Raw genomic sequence first — 21,351 nt, 5'->3', positions numbered from 1 at the left:
TTTAAATATTTATAACATTTGAATTATTCCCCCCAGCAGCTACACAAACATTTAAGAAGGGAGGTGAACAGAGGGGTGAATGAGCTGGACTAGCACAGATGGTAATTAGACACCCCCAGAAGAGGAAAGGGCTATGATGTGCAAGGAAGGAGGGGTTGTGCTAGGAAATTGACTCTCTTGGAGTAGTACATTTTTCTGGCCTGTTCAAATGTGCATTGCAATTGAATAAAATATCAGTTTTTGAATGGAAGAACACTGTAAGTAAGCTATCTTATTCCACAGTCCCTCATGCTGATTCCCATGAACCTTACTCTCTTGCTGGTCTCCAACTTCCAATTAGTACAATGCAGGACCAGCGACACAGTGCTTGGTGGTGTTAGAGGACTCGTCTAGTTTCTATGAAGAAAGAGGACCAGAGCACTGGCTGCCACAGGACCATGAAGGAAAATAAGTTTAGCCCTGTTAGATCACCCCTTGACAAAATGAGGATTAACGTGATATTAAAGAGGAAGTAAACCCTGATGGGTTTGCTTTTTCTTTGTCTCCCTGCAAACGGTGAAGCATAATGCATAATAGCCCATTATGTGTCACTTACCTGACACAGGAGCCAGCGATGTCACCGCTGTCCTCTGTAGCATGGAGCGTCCATCTTCTTCTGGGTATCGCTGCTCCGGCCACTCACAGCACCGGAGCAGCGATGACGTCTCTTGGGAGCTTCTAACGGCGATGGTGCGCCTGCGCGCCGCTGTCTATGGCGCATGCGCCTTAGACAGAGGTGCCTGTCTTTTTGTAAATATCCCCTAAACCATGTAGGTTTAGTAGATATGTCTTGGACCTACAGGTAAGCCTTAATCTAGTCTTATCTGTAGGTCAAAGTGGTTTGTAAGGTTTTACAACCACTTTAAATCCTTTGTTTAAGCTTTTTAAATCACTTCCTGAGTATGCAGTCTCTTTATCGATTAATCCTTGCCTACGTACCAGTTTAAGCTGGTGCCACAATCATCCCCGTAGGTTTCCTGTTTCTGGGTGGCTCCTTTCTCTTGCAGCATGCTTTAGAGACACTCTTGTATCCAGGGACTAGAGCTGTGTCTCCCTACACGCTGTGCGTCAATAGAAACACACAGACCCATAGCCTAGGATGGCAAGCCACTCCCCTGTTCCCCCCCACATCCCTTCTGCACACTAACAGACTAACCTAAGACTGCATTGTCCACTGTTACCCCGTTTCTATCAAGACTGAAAGTTCAGGGAAGCAGCACTATGAGAGTAGGAGCTAGCACCCCTGAAAACTTTAAACTGCAAGTGCTGGAATAAGAATTTTGACAAATAATTATGTGCATTAAGCAAAACAATCCTGAGGGTTTAATACTACTTTAAGTCATAATGTACAGGTGAGTGGAGTGAGCGAGCGCTAGCTCCTACACTGTTATCACCAGATTCCTCAATCAGAGTCCATCCAAACGCTGGACCTGTCCAATCAGGGCTGTTTCCTGGTCATATAACCCTTGCCCTATTACAGCCCACATTAGGCCTGAGGAAGGAGCATAGCCCCGCAAACGCGTCGCCTATCCGCCCTAGTACCCGGAAGTGACGTCATTCTCCTGGTTGTCGGCGTGCGCTCCACTGACCGGAAGTGTCAGCAGTGAATGTTTCAGCTTGCTCCACCGATCACCGCCATCTTCCAGCTTTCAGAATGAATTCACTCCATGGACGCCTGGCAGATCTTGCCTACATGCTTGTTGCTAGTGTACTTTTGCGAGTACCTAATTTTAAGCTTTTATTAAAGTACCATTTTAATACTGCACTTAGAGTGGCGCCTCTGTTTCCATTTCCAGTTAAATCATAATGCAAATGTGGAGAAAAATATGTATGTTTTCTTACAGTAGTAGTCTTTCAAACTGCTAACATCTGAAAGTATCTACTTGGCAACGTGATGTTTTATGTATGAGTGTACTAATTGTATATATGTTACATGAGTGCTCGTGTTCATACATGTGTATATTTCTTATATGTATACTTGAGTTTTTAGGGATTTTCACACTGTATTATTTTCTAGGGGTTATCATGTTGAAGTATTCTTGGGTCCTTAATATGGCTTTTTGTAGGCCCAAGGAATAAGTGAATAATCACCATTCCCCCCAGGGTAATAAACTCCCCTTCCTTATACAGTATATGGCAAGTGGTTGACACTCACTTCTAGGCTGATGACAGCATACCTCCCAACTTTGAGATGGGAATGAGGGACATCTATCAGCAAAAGTATGCAGGCATAGGACACACCCCTTGCCACGCACCCTTAAAAGAGAATTGTACAAGAAAAAACAAGATTTGTTAAACCCACAAGTGCTTTTTTTACCACTACTTTTCCTTTATATTGGCTTTTGGAATTTACAAAGCAATTTAGGAATCAGATGAAAGGTTTAGCTCTGGAAAACACTTTTTGATAGATAAAAATTTGCATTTTATATACATCTATATAGATCAGACCAAAATGAGGGACAAATGAGGAGGAATGAGGGACAGAGGGACATTGCTCCAAATCAGGGACAGTTGGGAGCTATGTGACAGGTTCACTATATGTAGACATCAGAGGTCTAAAGCAACCTTACCCAACTAGGGTTCCTCCAAAGAATGCTAGATGTTCCTAGAGAAATAAGCAATGTCTACCTCTTAGATAAGTAACCACTGAAACCAATGATGTTTTTAGATATCTGTAATGGGGATTCTTCCTACTGACCACAAATGTATGGTGCATGATTTGCACTGACCATTACAGTAATGTACATGAGCTGTAGATATAGTAATTATTAATAGGGTTTCCCTGCAACCAAAATGTTATTTCAAGGGTTCCTTTTTGTTATAAATATTGAGAAAGGCTTGTCTTAGCCCTTGTACACACGGTCGGAGAATCCGTCGGAATGTGTCCTATCGGACCGTGTCCTATCGGACCGTGTCGTCGGATAATCCGACTGTGTGTGGTATGCATCGGACTGATTCCGTCGGAATATCCGTCGGACCCAATTTTCCAACATGTTGGAAATATTTCCCGACCAACTGGGCCGGTCGCACATACTCCGATCATGTGTAGCGAATTTTGATCGGACCAAGTGCCACGCATGCTCAGATCAAATTCCTACATCAAAGCTATTGGCTACTAGCCTGAATGTAGTCCCATCGTAACGAAATTACGTCATCACATTCTGAAAGATCGGATTTTTCGACAACTTAGTCCGACCGTGTGTATGCAATAGTTTCGGACAAGATCCGACGGACAAAATCTGACGGAAAAAATCCGATGGATTTGGTTGTCGAAATCTTCGACCGTGTGTACAGGGGCTTAATATGTTACTGTTGCCTCCACTTTGTGCTAAATGGATATTGAATGGAATATTCTCATTAAACGTGTTCCTGGAGATGGCTTGAAGTAATGGATGCTGCACTAGTGACTACCAGCTGGGAACCAGTATCAACACAATTCAAAACATATATTGCCAACACACCATGCATCCTAAGATTAGCATCCAAAAATGTATTTATTTCTTTATTACAGGTACTTATATAGCGCCATTAATTTATGCAGCGTTTTACAAATATTTCACAATCACATCAGTGACTGCCCTCAATCTATGGTCCCTAACTCACATTCATACATACAATTTATTACCAAAAGTATTGGGACATCTGCCTTTACACGCACATGAAATTTAATGGCATCCCAGTCTTAGCCTGTACGGTTCAATATTGAGTTGGCCCACCCTTTGCAGCTATAATAGCTTCAACTCTTCTGGGAAGGCTGTCCACAAGGTTTAGGAGTGTTTCTATGGCAGGCATGTCCAAAGTCCGGCCCGCGTTCCGGTTTTGAACGGCCTGCCTGGTTATTTGGACATATATATCTTTTGTGGCCCCCGACGATCTCCCAGCGCCGGGGCCACAAAAGATGTATATGCCTTAGAAGGGACAGGGAGGAGGCGGGACCGAGCGGCGTACATACACAGGAGAATTTCCTGTTTATTGGGCAGCCTGTATAATAGGAAGTCCCGTCTCCGGCGCTGCCATTGGACCACTGTTCTGTCCATCAAAGGAGGCGTGACTTTCTATTAAAGAGGCCGCCGTGTAAACAGGAGATTCTCCTGTAGATAATCTTTGGCGCTTGTCAGTGCATTCCTGGCAATGGTGGGGGCATTCCTCGCTATGGTGAGTGCATTCCTGGCTATGGTGAGTGCGTTCCTGGCAATGGTGGGTTTTGCATTCCTGGCAATGGTGAGACTAGATTCATGGCAATGCTGGGTCTGCAGATTGGCACTGACCATTATTTTGCTTCACAGTTCTTTATTTGAAAATTAAATATTTTTTTCTGAAACTTCCCTCTTAAAGTGAAGGTGCGTGTTATAGGCCCATAAATACGGTATATCCAAATAATACGCCCAAGCTCATCTCTTTGCCACACAAAGCCACAAAGGCAAGAGAATTCTTGTTGGGCAGTGTATTAGTGCTTGAACAAAGAATGACAGGCAAAATGGTCGGCCCTCACACATGTTCACTTCATCAAATCTGGCCCTCTTTGAAAAAAGTTTGGACACCCCTGGTCTATGGGAATGTTTAACCATTCTTCCAGAAGCGCATTTGTGAGGTCAGGACCTGATGTTGAATGAGAAGGCCTGGCTCGCAGTCTCTGCTCTAATTCGTCCGAAAGGTGTTCTGTCGGGTTAAGGTCAGGACTCTGTGCAGGCCAGTGAACCTCCACCCCAAACTTGCTCATCCATGTCTTTCTGGACCTTGCTTTATTTTTCATGGCCACTTAGTTCCAGTAAAGGGAACTCTTAGCCCTTGTACACACGGTCAGACATTCCGACAACAAAATCCGTCGGATTTTGTCCAAAACTGGTGTTGCATACGCACGGTCGGACAAAGTTGTCGGAAAATCCGATTGTTCGGAATGTGATGACGCTGCTTAGTTATGACGGGACTATGTTCAGACTAGTAGCCAATAGCTTTGGTCTAGGCATTTGATCTGAGCATGAGCAATTCTCTACAAACAATCCGACAAAGTCCGATCGGATCATGTTGTCGGAAAATTTTTATATCCAGCTCTCAAACTTTGTTGGTCGGACATTCCGACGGAAAAAGTCAGATGAAGCCCACAACCGGTCGGATTATCCGACAACACAGTCCGATCAGACATTTTCCGTCGGAAGGTCCGACCGTGTGTACAAGAGCTTAAGGTGTCAGCATACCAAGACATTTTGGACAATTTTGTGGGAAGAGTTTGGGGATGGCCCCTTCCTATTCTAACATGACTGTGCACAAACAAGGTCAATAAAGACATGGATGAGTGAGCTTGGGGTGGAGGAACTTGACCGGCCTGCACAGAGTTCTGACCCAAACCCAATAGAAAACCTTTTGGATGAACTAGAGCAGAGTTTGCAAGCCAGGCCTCCTCATCCACATCAGTGCCTGACCTCACAAATGCGCTTCTGAAAGAATGGTCAAACATTCCCATAGACAGACACACTCCTAAACCTTGTGGACAGCCTTCCCAGAAGAGTTGAAGCTGTTATAGCTGCAAGGGTGGGCCAACTCAATATTGAACCCTACGGACTAAGACTGAGATGCCATTAAAGTTCATATGCATGTAAAGGCAGGCGTCACAATACTTTTGGTAATATAGTGTACAACATGCTAAGGCCAATTTAGATAGGAGCCTATTAATCCACCAGCATCTCTTTAAAGTGTGGGAGGAAAAACCAAAGTAACCAGAGGAAACCTCCATAGGGGAAACATACAAATTCTAGGCAGGTAGTGCCGTGGTTGGGATTCAAACTGACAGCCCTAGTGCTTCCATGCAGAAGTGCTAACGACTTGTCCCCATGCTACCCATGTATTAAAGTGATCACATCACAGTGGAACATTGTGATGCTTCAGGGCCACCCAGGATCCCTTTGTCAGTAATGATTAAGGGGTCCTGCATGGTCCAGAAACTTCACAATTTACCTCTGTGATGTGATCAGTTTAATAAACTTTTGGATGCCATTCTGAAGATCCATGGTATGCTGGTGAAACATGCTTCAACGTTATTACATTAGATTTTATTAGATCTTGAGGACAGAGAATCTGCAATCTCCTCCTTCCCCATTTAAATAGGACACTAAATATGAACCAATAAGTACTTAGTAATTGGAGCCTCTTGGATCGGTGACTGCAGGAGATACTAGTGATAAGGCGGCCCCCCTGGCTTCTATCCTGATCATATGATTATAAATTCAATGTGAAAATTCCCAGCTCCCCAGCAACCTTGACATCATATTGCCTGCAGGCATTCCCACATCCTGGATATTGATAGGATGCAGCCAGTAACTAGTTCAGGGTCAATGACTAAAAAAAACTGTATAGCCAGCGTGTCTTCATAACGGACAGGCAGCTAAAATGTTCACAAGAAGGCCCCTATAGTTCTTTTAGGAGAGGTTTACTTTAAGGGCCATTGCTGATAGGATTTTGTTTTCTTCCAAATTGTTCCCCCCATACAAGCCTATGGGAATTCAAAAGAAGCTAAAGTGGTTCAAATGCATGCCAACCACAAGTCTAATGCAATGTATTCTGAATGATCTTATAAGCATCTCAAATTTACATCAAAGAAAAGCTGCATTAGCCCATTATTACAGGACCCCTAAAGCATTTTTAATAGATATAATGTCACTGGTAGTGGACCCCATTGTGATGTTTTTAATACAAAAGACTGCACAGGGACATACAATTTAGAAGCAAGGATACAAGTATGTAGCTATACCAGCTGCACTCAGGGATTAGGATTATTTTTTAAAGGCCACCTTTAGTAAAAGAGAAGTCATCCTTTAAACACCCTCATGGCAAAGGAGTTGTCACCTACATCAGAGTAAGTGAACTTATACCTGGTTTGACAGTGCTGGGCCCTGCCATGGTGTAAAAGGATGTAAATGGCAGAGAGGGTTACAGAGTATCAGTATCAAGGATACAGAATTAGAAGCTCTGGAATATCTATTGTGAATAGAAAATAGTGGATTTTCATTTTTCTCTGGGTTTTGTAACTCCCAGATTGGGTTGGGTCCTTACAAGAGCCCTTCGGCCCTTCACCCGGGAAGACATAAGTTGATCTGCCCAGAGGCCAGGGTGTGGGCCAGTACAGCAGGGAGCTGCGAGAGAGTAGAGAGAGAGACACACACAGATGCAGAGTCTAAAGTTTGTTGGGATGGTCTGGAGGACCAGGCAGAAGCCTAGAGTGGGAGGCCAGAGAAGCAACACTGCCAGAGTGTCAGAAACCATGAAACAGACTGAGACAGAAGTACAATCAAATCACACTTGTTTATTAATAAAAATAAAAAGGTAAATAGAAAAAAGTGTAGTCAAGCATAGCCAGAGTCCAGTAGCCAGATCGGGTAGTCAGCCAATCCAAAGTTCATTAACCAGATTGGGTAATCAGCCAGGCCAGAAGTCAGGGATCCAAGGAGAGCAACTGCAAGCAGGATAAGAAGCCAGGAGGGATGTCAGCAAGCCAGTCTTGAAACAAACAGCAGGAGATGGTTCCTTGTGATGTGACCAACGCGAAGGCAAAGGAAAAAGTGAGCTGGAAGGCATTAAATAGGCAGGTCAGATGAGCATCATCGGGAACAGCTGGTAACTGTGGAAAGAGAAGAGAGCTGGCAATTAGCCGACAGCTGAGCGGCCAGCCCAGAGGAGGAAGGGCTAAGCCAGCCCTGACACAGAGCAAGTCAGGTGGTAAAGAATTGAGAAACTAATACTGAACACCCTGTGAGGGTAATATTTTTGTTGCGTTGGAATTTAACTTTTTTTTTTTTAATGTTAAATAAAAGTGGGCCAACAAGTCCTGAACCATATTTCCTGGCTGAAGATGACTTTAATGACAGAAGCTCTACAGTTGAGTAAAATTAACCCTCCAGATATCACACTGCCCAATTGATATTGAGGCTCCTTAAGAACCAATTTAAAGAACTAGGCTTCAATTTGAAGGGAAGGACTTCCAAGGTGATATTCTCTGAAATACTGCCTGTACCATGCACAACACAGGAAAGACAGAGGTAGATTAGAGAACTGAATACATGGCTGAAGACCTGATGTAAGAAGGAGGGATTTGGGATTGTAAAGCACTGGGCTGACTTTTCATTTAATTTACCTATATGCTAAAGATGGTTTGCACCTAAAAGGAAGGGGATCAACTGTGCTGGGGGAGAGGTTCATGGGAAGGCTGGAGGAGTATTTAAACTAGTATGGGGGGGGGGGGTGAATTAGATTATAATAGGACAGATATGTCAGACGGGGTCAACCCCTATTGGTGGGTGGAATAGGGAAAGATGGGGGGGGGGGGGGCTATGGCAGGTGATAATGTGGTTTTCATGTTACAAACAACCGTTAGAAACGGTACTATTTGTACAAGAAAATAAAAATATGCAACATAAGTGTGCAAAATGTTTTAATGAATTAAAGTGTTTGTTCACCAATGCCAGAAGTCTGCCTATCAAAATAGATGAGCTTGAAGCTCTGGTGCACGAGGAGAACTATGGTTTAACTGCTTCAGCCCTGGAAGATTTAACCCCTTCCTGACCAGAGCACTTTTTGCGATTCGGCACTGCGTCACATTTAACTGACAATTGCACAGTCATGTAACGTTGCACCCAAACAAAATTGACATCCTTTTTTTTCCATACAAATAGAGCTTTCTTTTGGTGGTATTTGATCACCTCTGTGGTTTTTATTTGTTGTGCTATAAACAAAAAAAGAAAGTATATTAAAGAGGGATAGGGTTTGCGCTATGGGGACAAAGGATTTTAGGAAAAAAAGGCCAAAAATTACTTAAATCGCTTAAAGTCGCTTGAAATTAATTAAGTCGCATGAAAGAGGCTGCCACTACCAAAAAATCCCAACCTAAAGGGTTGGAAAAAAAACTATGGGTATCAAGGTGGTAGTTATGGTGCTCTCCTATGACAGTGCAAAAAATTGCATACTAAAATAATTATTTCAAGGTGCTAGTAGTGCATGTTCTAAATAATGTGTTGGATCACAATTCAAAATACTAAAAATATAAAGAAAACATTTAACAATGAATAAAATTGATAACTGTGCAAAAAAGTGCTTACGTGCTATAGTGCAAAATACGTGCATCTAGAGCCTATGCAGTTTATATCATCTTCCTGCCAACAACTATTTCAAAAACCAGAAATACATTTAGAAAATATCTTTAAAAATCCAAAATGCAAAAAACAAAAAAAACAAAACAAAACAAGACAGAAATCCTCAGGAGAAATTTCGTGCTAAAAAATAGTTTTTTCTAAAGAATTTGCAAAAGTTCAATAAAGGTGACTTGTGCCCAGTGCCTTGTGTATTCTGAATCTCAACCGGTGCGTTTTCCGTGCGTAAAGCAAATTGCCGCACTCACCAGCTCCCCTGCCCCTGCAGGGGTTAACTCGCATCCACAGTGTAAGCCCCTGTGCCGCTGTATAAAGCTGGTCCGGTTAGTATTCAGTTCCTCATTTTCTGCATGTCGGGAAGCGATGTGTCCGCTCTCGGTGTCCGGGTGCTGTCGGTGTGGTGCCCGGGCTCCTGTGCCGCCCATGGCTCGGTCTCGTCGTTGGTATAGCCGGCTCTCAGCAGTGTCCTCCTCTGCTCTCTGCGGTGGGGGTCGGTGACGCCGTCACGTCATTTCCGGCGGAACTGCGTTATCCCTGTGTGCCGAGACTTCCGGTTCTGGGTCTATGAAGGCACAGGGAGGAAGAGGAAAGCCCGCGCTGTGCCTGTACGATCCTGCCAGCGTCCAGCTGCACCGGACTAGCGGCGGGATCCGGATCTCAAGGGGGACCATGGAGGCTAATCCCCAGGAGGAAGGCACCAGTCAAAACCAGGTAGGCTGCTGGGCACGTCATTACACTGGTGGTTGGTGGTAGTGCTAAGGCTGGGACTTGTAGTACACCAGGGCGGTGTTCACTTAACAGGTCGGGTGATTGTGTGCGGTGGTGGTACAGCACAGGTGTTCCCTAGCGTATTAAGTCTAATTACTAAGGATGCCCTCCTTCTTGTTTCAGACTAAGGAAGCCGTAAGGGAAGATAAATCTGGCCGCAAAAAATGTCCAAACTGTGGAAATAGGTTATCTTCGGGTTCTGGTAAAGCCTTATGCAAACAGTGTATTGCAGGCATTCTCAAAACAGAGGCAGATTCCCCCTTGGCTAAGTTTCTTGGCTCCTTTAAAGAGGAAATGGCTTCAACTTTTAAATCCCTTCGTGATTTGATTACGGACGTAGGTACAGCTGTTTCCACCACTAAGGCAACCACAATCTCTTACGACACCTAGTTCCGGGCAGCCCCGTATAGTCAGGGAGCATAGCCCCACATTAGTTAGTCCTGAATACTCTGACGTTGATTCGGATCAGGATGAGGATCAGGCTGTAGCTAACAAAGGCGCAAAGTATAAGCTTTCTCTTGAGGAGGTAGAGGAGCTTTTGAGCGCCATTTATGATACGCTGGAAATTGATGAAAGAGAGACTCAATTATCCAGGCATGATTTAATGTATGAGGCTCTGGGGAAGAGGAAGACGAAAGTTTTTCCCATACATACTTTCTGATCTGGTCCTTAACCACTACAATACAGGGCACTTTCACCCCCTTCCTTCCCAGCCCAATTTTCAGCTTTCAGCGCTCTAGCGCTTTCAGTGACAATTGCGCGGTCATGCTACACTGTACCCAAATGAAATTGTTATCATTTTGTTCGCACAAATAGAGCTTTATTTTGGTGTTATTTATTCACGACTCCGTTTTTTTTCTTTTGCGATATAAGCGCAAAAATAGCGGAAATTTGGAAAAAAAACAATATTTTCTTTTTTCTATTTGAAAAGAAATCCAATAAAATCAAATTTTGTCATAAATTTAAGCCAAAATGTATTCTGCTACATGTTTTTGGTAAAAAAAATTCCGTTAAGTGTATAATAATTGGTTTGTGTGATCACGGACATATGTACGCAAATGATCATGTACATATGTGTGCAGGTGATCACGTACATATGTGTGCAGATAATCATTGGGACATGTGATTTTAGTGGGACATATGTGGGGGACATGTTTTTATTATTAGGGACATGTGTTTTTATTATTTGGGGGCATGTATGTTTTGGGGACATGTGTGTTTTGGGGACATATGTGGGGACTGTGTTTGTACTGTGTGGTGTGTTGTGTGTTTACACTACACTGATGATCAATGAGTAAAAAGCTGTAAAAAGCAGCCCATACTCACTGATCATCAGCCGGCTGCAGCGTTCTGCTCTCCTCTCCTCAGCGGAGACTTCCGTGTGAGGAGAGGAGAGCCGATTGCCTAGCAACCGGCTGTTTGTTTACATCACATGACGGCCGTGATTGGACATGGCCGTCATGTGATCAGGAGGGCCAATCACAGAGCCCTCCTGCCGATCTGAGATGTGCCGTGTCCGGATGACACGAGCACATCGGGATCGCGCCGCTGCGCGAGCGCGCGCGCGTACGATCCCGCTACTCCTGAAGGACGTTCCTGAACGGCCTATCAGGAGTAGACGGCTCCCACCCGGCTGTATATATGCATTGGCCGGGTGGGAAGTGGTTAAGGAGTGGTCTGAACCAGACAAAAAAGTCTTCTTTCCCAACTCCTTAAAAAGAAGATTCCCTTTTGACGAGAGCCCAGAGGCGGTCTGGAATAAAAATCCAAAACTAGACGCACCTCTTTCCAAGGTCTCAAAGCAATCTGACTTAGCCTTCGAAGACATGGGTCACCTAAAGGATCCAATGGATAGAAGGACAGATGTGGTCCTAAAGAGGGCCTAGGATGCCTCCATGGCCGGGTTAAAACCGGCTCTAGCCACATCTTGTGTGGCTAGAAATTTGGAGTTCTGGCTATCACAGCTGCAAGAGCATCTAAAAGCAGGCACTCCTAGGGCTGAGCTATTAAAGACCTTTCCTATGCTCCCTTAAGGCCACGAGTTTTATCTCTGATGCCTCCACTGATTCAGTGAAATTTACGGCTAAAACAGCCGCACTTTCAGTGGCAGCTAGAAGAGCGGTATGGATGAAGACATGGGGTGGTGACACGGCGTCCAAATTTCGCTTGTGTAGTGTCCCTTTTACAGGGGATTTGGACTTTGTCCCTGAATTAGATACCGCCTTAGAAAGGACGGCAGACAGGAAGAAAGATTTTTCAAGAAAATTTTTTCGTCCCTTTAAGGAACCCGCCAAAAGGGAGGAGTTCAAGCCTAAAAAGCACTGGACAGGTCAAAAAGGGTAGGGAAAAGGGGGTTTACTTTTTAGCCGCCCCAGTCAGGCCTCTAAGCCCCAGTGACATCAGGCTCCCTGTGGGGGGAAGGTTATCGAGCTTTCTTCCACAATGGGAGAAGATAACCTCAAACAAGTTTGTTTTAAACATAATAAAGAGAGGGTATGTGCTAGAGTTTCACAGCAGCCCACCCTCAAAATTTCTTTTAACAAAGCTCCTGAGCCATTCAGAGAAGGCCAGGGCTTTACCTTTGTTGTTAGGGGAAATGGTGGATCAAGAGGTATTGACACCAGTCCCCATTCAGGAGCAGGGGGACAGTTTGTACTCTCATATATTTGTGGTAAAAAAGCCGTCCGGGAAGTTCAGACTGATTATGAACCTCTGCCCTCTGAATCTCTCCATCCGGTACAAGAAGTTTCAGATGCAGTCGATCTATTCAATAAAGAATCTCCCCCAGAAGGGGGTATTTATGGCTACCCTGGATTTAAGGGACGCCTATCTGCATATACCTATAAGGAAGGAATGCCAGAGATTTCTTCGCATTGCTATCCAGATAGATGCAAAGATTTATCATTTTCAGTGCAGAGCTCTTCCATTCGGACTGTTAGCCTCCCAGAGAATCTTTACCAAAGTTCTCGGGGAAGCACTCGTTCCGTTAAGGCTTCAGTCGGTCTCGATCATTCCATATCTAGACGACTTACTGCTGATGGCCCACTCGGAGAAAAAGTTCTCTCAGGACTTACAGTTAACACAGCTCAGTCTAGGACAGCTGGGATGGATTATCAATCAGGAAAAATTCAAGACTGTTCCTACTCAGGAGATCCTATACCTAGGCTACAAAGTCAGTTCAGTGGAACAAAAGATAGTACTACCGGAGGAAAAGATTTTGAACCTATGGCGCAGAATCTCTTTTCTCCAAACCTCTTCCAAGTGCACAGTAAGAGAGATCATGTCAGTGCTAGGCCTCATGATGGCAGCCATTCCAGCTGTGCAATGGGCCAGGCTCCATCAAAGAGACCTCTAGGGTTTCTTACTAGATCACTTGAAGGGCAAGGAGTTGGAGGAGAGGTATCAATTCCCAGAAGAGTAAAGCAGTCCCTCTGGGGGTGGAAGGACGCAGGGAACCTAAACAAGGGGGTGCTCTGGGTCTTGCCCATCACCTCTACTCTGACCACAGATGCGAGCAGTTGGGGTTGGGGAGCTCATCTCAACTCAGACTGGGCCCAGGGCCGGTGGACTCAGGAGGAGAGGCTTCTCTCCTCCAATTGGAAGGAGTTAGCGGCAATCCTCAGGGCTATGTTGGCCTTCCAGACCTTGCTACAGGGTCATCATCTACAGGTCCGCTCAGACAATATGACGGCTGTAGCATATCTAAACAAACAAGGAGGTACCAGAAGTCCTTGTTTAATATCAGTGGACAGGCACATTTTTCTGTGGGCAGAGTCCAATCTAAAATCCATTTCTGCCTAAGCGTGTACTTAGAAAGACGATTTCAGAAAGATCCTTTCATTTCTAGGTTTTGTAAAGTAATCTCTAGACGTAAATCAGTCAGAGTCAACCAAACTCCTTCCTGGGATTTAGCTGTCGTTCTGAAAGCTTTCTTAGGATCTCCTTTCGAACCTATATCAGAGTCCTCTCTAAGATTGGTCACATTCAAGACAGTCCTGTTGGTAGCAATCACTTCAGCCCGTAGTGTTAGTGAGATGCAAGCTTTTTCTATAAGAGAACCGTTCCTACAGATCTTGGAAGATAGAGTGATTCTAAAGACAGACCCTGGGTTCTTGCCAAAAGTGGCATCTAAGTTTCACAGGTCGCAGGACATCGTCCTTCCTTCTTTCTGTCAGAATGCATCAGATAAGAAGGAGGAAACCTTTCATTTGTTGGATGTTAAACGTTGTATTTTAGAATACCTTAAAGTAACAAGTCCGTTTAGAATCTCAGATTCCCTCTTTGTCCTCTTTTCAGGTCAACACAAAGGACAGAAGGCCTCAAAAGCCACCATAGCTAGGTAGATCAGGTTAGCTATAGCAGAGGGTTATAGAGCAATGAACTAAGACCCTCTTGGGGGTGTTAGGGCCCATTCCACAAGGGCATTGGCGGCTTCCTGGGCAGAAAGGGCTGGTGCTACCCCAGAGCAAATTTGTAAGGCGGCCACGTGGTCAAGCTTTTCCACCTTTACAAAACATAATCTGGTGAGTACTTGGGGATCCTCTCAAGGGCTGTCCTGGAAGACAACTGGGGAAAACTGGAGTTAGTACTCACCAGTATCTCCTTTTCCAGTGGTCTTCCAGGACAGCATGATCCCACCCTTTATTTATTTTTTTCATAAGTTTAATACAATAATGATATTGTTTGTTATGGTTATGTTGTTGTTTTTAACAGTTCCATCCTTCGGTTTTTGGTAAATGACTGACCAGGGACCTGAAGGTCCGCCTTTTGAACTGATTGGCAATGTGTTTCCTGTGACGATGGGAGGGACTCCATCTCTCAAGGGCTGTCCTGGAAGACCACTGGAAAAGGAGTTACCGATGAGTACTAACTCCAGTTTTTATTATTATTATTATTAAACAAGTGTTATTTAACTGTACTTCTGTCTCAGTCTGATTCATAGTTTCTGACATTATCAATATTCATATAAAAGAACATCTGGGTAGCAGAAACCATAACACAATTTCATTTAATGTTAGCTGTAAGCATCAAACACATATGGGAAAGATATAAACACTTAAAGTGGAAGTAAACTCCCCTATCATTTGCAGCCAAGGAAGCTGCCATCTTTGCCTCTGTTTAATCTTCAACTGCTATGGTGCTGCACATGTGATTCGTTATGACACCAGCCATTGGATGGTTTGATAGTTTGGCTGAGAGCACAGCCAATGTGCAGTTAGCATTCCCGGCATGCCTTTTTTTTTTAACTGTTTAAATCCATGGGTTTACTTCCATAACTTTAAGAGAGCAAATTTTCCAAGGATGAGAGCTGCTCTCAAAGACCTAGACTGGGAGAGAATATTGGCATCGATGAACACAGGACAAAAATGTGAATTTTTCAAAAAGACTGTCTGCAAACTCACTGAAAAGTATATTCCCACAGGCAATAGGTTTTATTTTTAGCCTTTTAAACATATGTGGCTCCCAGCCAAAGTTAAAAAAGCTATAACAAATAAGAAAAGAGCTTTTAAAAAATATAAACATTAAGGAACACTATCATTGTTTACATGTTACAAAGAATATAATAGAATATGTAAAAAGGAAATCAAGGATGCAGCAATTCAATATAAATGACAGATTGCAAATGATAGTAGGACAAACCCCCAAAAATTCTTCAAATATATCAATAGTAAAATGGTCAGATCTGACCATAAAGGACCTTTACAAAATAATCTGGAGTGGGTGAATGGGGACAAAGAGAAGGCAAACTTATTAAATACTTTATTCAGCTCTGTGTATACAAAGGAGCATGGAGCTCAAGTCCATAATGGGGATGGTATTGACACATCCTCAATGATCCACAATGGCTCAAAAGTGATATGGTCCAGAAAAATTTAGACAGAATAAAGATGGATAAAACACCTGGACCAGATCCACCCGCAGATCCTAAAAGAATTAAGCTCTGTAATTTAAAAGCCATTGTTTCTAATTTTTAGGGACTCTTTAACCACTTCAGCCCTGGAAGGTTTTACCCACTTCCTGACCAGGCCATTTTTTGAGATATGGCATTGAGTCTGTTTAACTGACAATTGCTCAGTCATGCGACGCTGTACACAAATAAAATTGATGTCCTTTTTCCCCACAAATAGAGCTTTCTTTTGGTGGTATTTGATCACCTCTGTGGTTTTTATTTTTTGCGCTGTAAACAAAAAAATAACAAAAAACAGATGATTTTGAAAAATCATATCCCAAAATATTTTGTAAAAAAATAAAATAAAAAAAGTCTTCATCAATTTAGGCCAATATGTAGCCTACTACATATTTTTGGTAAAAAAAACAAAAACAAAATCCCAATAAGGGAATAAGGGTATATTGATTGGTTTGCGCAAAAGTTATAGCGTCTACAAAATAGGGGATAGATTTAGGGACTTTTAATATTTTTTATTTCTTTTACTGGTAATGGTGGCAATTTTTAGCAGGACTGTGACATTGCAGCCAACAAATCTAACCCTAAGTGACACTTATTGAGGACCAGTGACAAATTTTTACAGTGATCAGTGTTAAAAAAAAAATGCACTGATCCCTGTATAAATGACACTGGCAGGGAAGGGGTTAACACCAGGGGCGACCAAGGGGTTAAATGTGTTCCTTGGGAGGTATTTATAACTGGGGGGGGGGGGGGGGTGGATTCACTGGAGGAAAAGAGAGATCGTGATTCAGCGATCTCCTTCTTTTCCTCTTTGACAGATCAGCGGTGTGCTTTGTTTACATTGGCACAATGATGCTCTGTCTCTCCTGGGAATGATCAGTGTCACGCACGCATCCCCTAAACCACGTACACGAATACACGCACAGGTACGTGATTTTGCACACCCGGGCCGCCCTGACACAGTAAATGCATGTGGGGTGCTCCGGAAGCAGTTAATGACTGAAATAGTACCACTAGATTGGCGTAGGGCCAATGTGGTGCCTATATTCAAAAAGGGATCAAAGTCTTTACCAAGTAACTATAGACCTGTTAGTTTTACTTCTATTATCAGGAAGATACTGTCAAGTTTAATAAAAGACCACATAGATGAGTTCTTGCTGGGAAAAAAAGCAACAGACAGCATGGATTCATGAAAGACAGAGGTTGTCAGACAAATCTGATTTCTTTTTATGAGGAGGTAAGTTAAACCTTGGACAGATAGTTGGCTTGGACGTGGTATACTTGAATTTTGCAAAAGCGTTTGACACAGTTCCCCATACACAACCAATGCGTAAGGTAAAGTCTACAGGCTTGAAAAAAACTATTTGTAAATTGAAAACTGGCTAAAAGACAGAATTCAGAGAGTAATGGTTAATAAGTCTTACTCTAAATGGTCTAAGGTTATCAGTGGTGTACCCCAAGGTTCAGTGTTTAGACCCTTACTTTTTAACATCTTTATAAATGATATAGTGTCTGAGATTAAAAGTACCATTTCAGTCATTGCAGAGGACACCAAGCTATGCAGTGGAATGACGTCTTTGCAGGATGTCTCCAAATTACAAGCCGACCTCAATGCTCTGTTTAATTGGGCAAATATGTGGCAAATGATGTTTAAGGTTGATAAAAGTTTTGCACTTGGGGGCTAAGAACATGCATGCATCATACATACTGGGGGGAGCACAACCAGGCAAAAGCAATGGTGGAGAAAGATCTGGGAGTTTTGGTAGATCATAAGCTTAATAATAGCATGCAATGCCAAACTGCGATTTCCAAAGCGAGCAAAGTCCTTTCTTGTATTAAGAGAGGTATGGACTCCAGAGAGTGAGAGATCATTTTGTCCCTGTACAAATAATTAGTAAGACTTTATCTGGAATATACAGTTCAGTTTTGGGCACCAGTACTTAAAAATGATAACAGGGAACTGGAGAAAGTGCAGAGAAGGGCAACCAAACTGATAAGAGGCATGGAGGAGCTCAGCTATGAGGAAGGATGAGAGGAACTGAATTTATTCCCTCTTAAGAAAAGGAGATTAAGGGGGGATATGACCAACATTTACAAATACATAAAGGGGTCCATATAGTGAACTTGGTGTTGAGTTATTATTCCGTATTTTTATCAGATAACTCTGCAGCTATGCGAGTTTTAAAACAAAACATGCCGTCTGGAATCTTTCCCTACCGCTATTGCTGTGCCTACCCGACCCATACGCTGAATGTGCACCAGATCCAGGAGCCAGGGTCTTAAATAGACTCTGCCAGACCCAAGATGGCTGCCAGGGTCCAACTAGTTTGCTGCCCCAGTGACCATGTTCCTTCCTGACTTCCTTTGCCTCTGCACTGCCGCTGTGGTTGAATGCCACTAGCAAGGGAGAAAACAGACGGCACCTGCCTATACCCTATGACATCATAGTCCTCAGCCCTTTATTTCATCTCAGGGTCCTCAGCTCCCCATTCACAACAGTGTCTCCCATTTTTCTCCCATTCACATCAGAGTCCTCAGCTTCCTCCTTTCACAGAGCAGAGCAGTTTTAGATAAAGGTGGACTTTTGTCCCCTTCTGAATGCTGAGACTAACCTGAATGCTGCCCACTCTGTATTAGCATCATGCATTGCCACAGTGCTGGCTCACCTGCACCATGGTAACATGTCAGGACATACTGGATCTGCACCCCTGAGAAACCGAGATGGTACCCTAGAATGCTATGACACCTCAAAATGCTGCTCTAAAGGATGAACCAATATACAGAGACTGTTAGCTTGTTGTATGTTACATAGTTACATAGTCACATAGTTAGAGTCAGGTTGGAAAAAGACACATCCATCTAGTTCAACCAATAAAAAAAAAAAAATCATACAACCAACTATACCAAAATCCTATACCCTCAGTTGATCCAGAGGACGGCGAAAAACCCCAGCAAAGCACTCTCTGACTGCCTCTTGTATCATGTCCGCACACTCTCTCACCATCTTCCTTTCTCTCTTTTTCTCTCTCCCCCTTTCTCCCTCTTTCTTTCTCCCTCCACACCCCTTTAAGCCACGCCCACTTTTTGGCACAGGCCTCTTCCTACTTCCTCTTCCTTATATATATATATATATATATATATATATATATATATATATATATATATATATATATATATATATATATATATATATATATATATATATATATATATATAATCTCATGTTAGCACCAGTAGGTGGGTGTCAGAGAACATTTATAGGTAATGATAGAGATGGTTGACCCAAATTGCCTACTGAGGGATGCTTTATATAGGTTTTCCTTCCTCTGGATTGATTGTAGGTATAGTACTGTGTATATGGAGGTTTTCTACTTATTTATTTTCTATTGTTGAACTAGATGGACTTGAATTTTTGTTTCAATATAACTTTGCAATTACAACCTGACGTAACATATTGCAGTACAAAGTGTATCAAATGGGCGCTTCTCTCAGGACTACCAAGTTCATTAAGTTTACATACACCTCAGTTTTTCTTATAAAAATGTAGAGCTGGTTCCTACTTGTGTTTTTATCTGACTTTTGTGATTGTCTATTTATATTTGGGGGGATTATTTTATTGGTTTCTCTGATGAGGACATTATCAACAAAAGCAAAAGATAGAAATCTAATGCAGGACTGCCCAGCCCAACAATGTGTAACTATAAAGCTACCTTTACTTTTTCTAAGAAACTTGTACTGAGAAAGTATATGGGCTGCTGTTGCTTACCACCCATGGCAAATGTAACTCCCCAGCCCTTGTCTCCCATCAATTCACAATTTAGTTTTTAAAAAAAGACTGGGCCTATTGCTGTCTGGTCTACTTTCCACCCCTCATGGTGATGTTAACATGCCACTGCAGTCTTCTGGCGCCTAAGAGGACCCACAATGTTGGTGTAGCGCCCTGGGGTTTAGTCAGGTAGCTCCTCGCCAAATTCCTTGTCAGGAGTAGCTACTGTAGTTAATTACTAGGGATCCATTGGCTTCTCCCTAAGTTTAGCCTGGTGTACTTTCCTCTTCTACCACCAGGTGTCCGGACACTTGGAGGTATTAGATTAAGAAGGACAACTCAAGGTCAGGTTATGGGTATATGGGGTATTTCAGCCAATGGGCAGGGATTTTGTTGAATCCCTTGGCCTGCTATGAGAGCCTATATATTCGGGTGAGGTCAGGTGATCAGGTGTTCTTGTCTGCCACCCAGACCGCCATCTGGGCGGATGTGTGTCATCTGCCCCAGTCTGCTAGGCCAGAGATTGGGCCTATCTCGGGGGCCATCAGACTGTGCGAGGGCCTATCCAGAAGTAAGAGGGAAGAGCAGGGTTGGGACTGCAGCTTGCAGTCCAAACAAAAGTCACGGTTCTGCCGGCCGGAGAACCTGTCGTGGTCGGAGGTAGAAGGGAAGCTATCACCACTAAGGGACCATCTTTACCACCTTTACTGGCCTTGAAGGTTCTCATTAGACTGGAAGAGGTCAGAGATTCTGCTACACTGGATAGCCAATGGGAAGCATTCATGCCACCCAGAGATTGATGTGGGCTCACAAGGAGGAATTATCTCCCTGTGCAGACCAGAAGATTCCAGGCCCAGCATGTCATGTGATAGTGGATTCAGGTAATTAAATTAGACATTTTAAAAATGAATTCTGGTAAATAGAGGGGGGTGGGGGGTAAATGGAGAAATGGAGGACAATGAGGGCCAGGGGGAGGTAGAAATAAAATACACAAAAAAAGAAGGAAAAACAAATGATTGCATACTGTCATTTTAAGCGTTTTTTTTTTTGTCTTTTTTTCATATCTGTGAAAAAACTAATTTCTAAATGCTGAAGGATTGTTACCTTCATGCATTCTATGCATGAAAGTAACAGACCTTCTGTGTGCAAGCGTCTCCCTCTCCTCAGCCCTCCCAATCCTTATCTGAGCCCCCTCTGATCTAGCATGTTCACGATAGCCTCGGCTGTATGGGGACTCTCCCTCCTCATTGGCTTGCATTAGAATTTGTTGGCAATGGACTCTTGAAGTTTCTGATGTTACATTCTTGTGTTTCATCAGATAAGTAGTTGTGTAACTTATTTATTTATTAAAATGCTTAACCTACACAGTCTTACCCAAATGCCTCAATGTGCAAAACAAAAGACATTGACATTAAAAGACCTTAGGAGAGCCAACATACCAACATGACAACATACAAACCTGGAATAATTATCAATGAATGCCAGTAGATATCTGTTCCCGCCTGACGTGGGAATTTTCATTGGACCGCATACGTCACTGTGTATGAGTTACAGGGGGTGGGTAGTTTTTATTTGAGATGCCTGTGGAAGGGGAGCACATGTAGCTTTTGCTTCGATACAGCACTTGCATTTCATGAGCACTTTGCAAGGGGCTATTGTTAAATCTTCTGATAAACCTCTTTTTATAATATCCTGTATTAGCTTCCGGACTTCTGTGCCCCAACCGCCTGTGT

Source organism: Lithobates pipiens, unplaced genomic scaffold, assembly GCF_037356315.1.
Source record: "Lithobates pipiens isolate NorthernLeopardFrog02 unplaced genomic scaffold, aLitPip1_a1.2 Scaffold_1, whole genome shotgun sequence".
NCBI classification, from domain to species: domain Eukaryota; kingdom Metazoa; phylum Chordata; class Amphibia; order Anura; family Ranidae; genus Lithobates; species Lithobates pipiens.
This window is presented reverse-complemented; position numbering follows the sequence as displayed.